At 37.1% G+C, this 4,739-nt stretch overlaps 1 protein-coding gene across 1 annotated transcript in view; it reads left to right on the forward strand.

Annotated features, from left to right (window-relative positions):
* Positions 1-4,739, forward strand: part of LOC102977105 (zinc finger protein 529) — a 134,531-nt gene that overhangs the window by 23,071 nt on the left and 106,721 nt on the right. The window lies entirely within an intron of this gene.

Below are 4,739 nucleotides of genomic sequence, written 5' to 3' on the forward strand. Positions count from 1 at the left end.
AATAGCCAATATGTGTGTGTGTTGCTTCTTTCTTCGTGCTCGAACATATCTGCACATATGAAGGGTTTATTGCATGTCTGTGAAAGGATTTACCCCCTATAGTGACATATTTTGTGGCATTTTGCCCTTTACACTTCAATAATCATGGACATTTTCCCAGGTCAATACTGTAGATCTGACTCATTCTTTTTAAAGTTTCAAAATATTTCTAGTATGGGATGTATGCCAGTATTTTGAGCCATTCCCTACTGTAGATATTCAAATTGTTTCTATTTCTTTTTCACCAGAAATGATCGTGCAATAAACATTCTTAGATTGTCATTCTTATGTTTCTATTGGTAGATTCCCAACCATGAAAGTGTGTGTCTGTTCTGATGTTACATTAATTTTGTAGTTTAAAAAAATGTGAAATAAAAGCAGATACTATAAAAATTCAAAAATTACCCAAAATAACGTGAAAATAAAATCTTCCCTAATATCTAGTCCTATAACCATCTGCTTTCCCTACATAGGGGTAACTATAGCTGTCACTTCTTTTGTTTTCTTCCAGGAATTAAATTTTAAAAATTCTTTGGACAAAAGTGGATTAATCGTAATCCATGATTCATGATTTTCTCATCAGTCCACATTTAGCCTACTTTAATTTTAATGTATTAGAGGGATTTATAAACATTGTATCAACTATTTACTGCCTTTCTGCTCCAAATTCTTCATTGCCTGCTCTGCAATATTGGAACTCTTCTCTCTTGTTTATAACATTATTTATTTGAGTCCTTTCTTTTTTTATTTGATTAGCTATAAGTTTTTCAAATTTATCTTTTCAAAGGACCAACTCAGTTTTATTGATCTTTTCTATTGTCTTTCTAGTCTTTATTTCATGTATATCTGCTCTAATGCTATCTTTTTTTCCACCTGCAGATTTTGGCCTTAATTCTTCTTTTTCTAGTTTCTTAAGGCATAAAGTTAGGTAGTTTACTTAAGATCTTTTTTTAAAAAAAAATATAGGCTTTTATCTCTATAAACTTCCCTCTTGAAACTGCATTTGCTTTATCCCATCTGCTTTTTCATGTTTTGCTTCTATTTTCATTTTTCTCAAGATACTTTTTGATTTCCCTTTTGATTTCTTTTCTGATCCATTGATTGTTAAGGAGTGTGTTTAATTTTCATGTATTTGTGAATTTTCCAATTCTCCTCCTGTTAATGATTTTTAGTTTCATAATATTGTGGTCAAAAGGATACTTGATATGATTTCAGTCTTCTTAAATGTGTTAAGATTTGTTTTGTGCCATAACATATGATCTATCCTGGAGAATGTTCCGTGTGTGCTTGAGAAAAAATATGTATTCTGCTGCTGTTGGATGGAATGTTCTATGTATGTCCATTATATTCATTTGTTCTGTAGTGTTTTCTGTCTGGATGAACTATCCATTGTTGATAATGGGGTATTGAAGTTCCCTACTAATACTGTATTACTGTTTATTTCTCCATTCAGTTCTGTTAATATTTGCCTTATATATTTACGTGCCCAGATGTTAGGTGCATATATATTTATAATTATTATATCTTCTTTACGAATTGGCCACATCATAATAGTGACCTTTTTTATTTCTGTGACAGATTTCAACTGAAAGTCTATTTTGTCTGATATAAGTATAACCATCCCAGCTCTCTTTTGGTTACTATTTGCATGGGATATCTTTTTCCATCCTTTTACTTTCAGCCTATGGATATCCTTAAAGTGAGTCTCTTGTTGGTAGCAAAAAGTTGGATCTGTTTTTCAATCCCTTCAACTACTCTACTGATTGATTCAGCTACTCTACTATCTTTGGATTAAATATTTCATTTACATTTAAAGTAATTATTGATAGGTAAGGTCTTTTTATTGACATTTTGTTCATTGTTTTCTTTTTTTGTGTGTGTCCATTTTTTCCTTTCTTTGCTATCTTCCTTTATAATTTGATGCTTTTTTTTTATAGTGCAATGCACTGATCCCTTTCTCTATCTTCTGTGTATCTATTGCACATTTTTTCTTTGTGGTTACCATGAGGCTTACATAAAACATAACTGTTTATTTCAAGCTAAGAACTTAACTTTGACCACATACAAAATCTCTATGATTTAACTTCTCTTCCCACCACCTTTAATGTTAACTGATGTCACAATTTACATTTCTTTATTTCATGTATCAATAATAAATTGTAGTTACAGTTATTTTAAATACTTTGTCCTTTAATCTTTATACTAAAGTTTTGTTATTAACATGCCACTGTACTATAGTAAAGTATTCTGACTTTACTTTTACCACTGAGTTTTATACTTTCATATGTTTTCAAGTTGTTACTTAGCATCTTTTCATTTCAACTTGAAGAACTCCCTTTAGCATTTCTAGTAAGGTGGTCCACTGGTAAACTCCCTCCTTGTTTGTATGGGAATTTTTTTTTCCTCTTCATTTCTGAATGACAGCTTTGCCAGGTGTAGTTTTCTTGGTTGGCAGTCTTTTTCCTTTCAGTGCTTTGAAGATATCATGCCAATCTCTCTTGGCTTGCAAAGTTTCTGCCGAGACATCTGTTAATAGTCTTAGGGGGGGTGCCCTTGGATGTGACAAGTTGCTTTTCTATTGCTGCTTTCAAAATTCTCTTTGTCTTCAACTCTTGAGAGTTCGATTATAATTATTTGGAGTTATTTAGGCTGCATAGATATGGGTGTTCATTTCTCTCTCCAGATTAGGGACATTTTCTATTTTAATATTTTAAATAACCTGTCTCCCCCTTTTTCTTTCTCTGCCTCTTTTGGGATTCCCATAATGCATATATTGATACCTTTGCTGGTACCCCATAATTCCTGTAGACTTTCTTTTGGTCCTCTGACTGGGTGATTTCAAATGAACAGCAAGTCTTAGAACTCACTGATTCTTTCTTTTGCTTGATCAAGTCTCCTACTGAAGTGCTGGCATTTTAAAATGTCATTGTGTTTTTCAAGTATAGAATTTCTATTTGGTTCTTTTTTATGTTTCTAGCTCTTTGTCCTGTCTCATTTTGTTCTTGTATTGTTTTCCTGATTTTGTTTAGCTTTCTTGTAGCTCACTGAGCTTCTTTCAGATGATTATTTTGAATTCTTTGTCAGGCAGTTTACAGATCTCTATTTCTTTTGGGTTGGTTACTCATGCTTTATTTTGTTACTATGGTGGTGTCATATTTCCCTGATTATTTGTGGTCCTTGTGGATTTGCATTGGTGTCTGCACATTTGAAGAAGAGGCACCTCTTCCAGTCTTTACAGTCTGGCTTTAGTAGTGAAAGCCCTTCACAAACTAGATGCCCAGAGATTCTGGCTGGATCAGCTGGTGAGGTCCATGGGTAGGCTTGCTCCTGGAGCCTTCAGGCAGGCTAACCTGGTGCTTGGTTCAGCAGGTGAGTGGGCCTGGTACCTGAGACTGCAGGGACAGGACTGAAACTTGGATCCATGGTGTCTGATCTGGTTCCAGGAGCCACTGGGCTGGGCTTGTTAATTGGTTCTGTGTAATAGGCCTGCCTGTGTCCATAGGGGCTGGCCTGGTGCTGGGGTTCACTGGACTTGGCCTGGTGACTGGATCTGTGGAGATAGGCCTGAAGCCTGGGTCCACAGGAGCTGACCTGTTCCTGTGACAGTGACAGGCCTTGAACCTTAATCTGTGGGGGCTGACCTTGGTGGAGTTGGCCTGTTGTCTGGATCCAAGGGGGTAGGCCTGGTCTGAGGCCGTAGGGGCAACTCTGATACTGGAGTCTATTGGGGCAGGCCTGGAGCCTAGGTCCATGGGTGCCAATATGGTACCTGGGTCTGTATGGCCAGCATGGTGCTGGGTTGGGAAGCATGGAGCCTGGTGTCTGAGTCATGGCTTACCTGTAGGGGCTTTCCTGGAGCATGGATTCACTGGAGGAGGCTGGTGCTTGGGTCTATGGCAAAGTTGGGTGCTCACTTCACTCTTCTTCCCTCCATGCAAAGGTTGTATCTCTCCACACTTCACTGTACCGGCTTGGGGAAAGGGTAATGCAGGTAGTGTGAAATTGTCCTTTTTATCCTCTTCAACATAGCTTTCATTTCTGTGCTCCACTCAAGTGCTGTATTAGATCATGTGAAGGTATTTTCATGTGTGGATGGTTGTTCAGATTGATGTTTCAATGAGAGGACAAATGCTGGAAACTCTATTCCACCATCTTGCTGATGTTACTACTCCAGTTCACTATTTTTGGTATGTACACACTTCTATTATTTTTTTTTCACATGCATATTTTTATATTTATGACCACAAACAGTATGCAAAACAATTACAACACCTCAAGAAATTCCCTCATGCATCCCCTTTCTATTCAGAATATTCCCCCACCCCTAATACCTGGCAACCACTGATATATTCTGGGTACCTATATTTTTACCTTTTCCAGAATGTCTTATAAATGGAACCATACAGGATGTAACTTTTTTTAAACATCTTTATTGGAGTATAATTGCTTTATAATGGTGTGTTAGTTTATGCTTTATAACAAAGTGAATCAGTTATACATATACATATGTCCCCATATCTATTCACTCTTGCATCTCCCTCCCTCCCACCCCCCCATCCCACCCCTCTAGGTGGTCACAAAGCACCGAACTGCTCTCCCTATGCTATGCGGCTGCTTCCCACTAGCTATCTGTTTTACGTTTGGTAGTGTATATATGTCCATGCCACTCTCTTTGTCCCAGCTTACCCTTCCTCCTCCTC

The sequence above is a fragment of the Physeter macrocephalus genome, chromosome 17, assembly GCF_002837175.3.
Source record: "Physeter macrocephalus isolate SW-GA chromosome 17, ASM283717v5, whole genome shotgun sequence".
Taxonomy (NCBI): Eukaryota; Metazoa; Chordata; class Mammalia; order Artiodactyla; family Physeteridae; genus Physeter; species Physeter macrocephalus.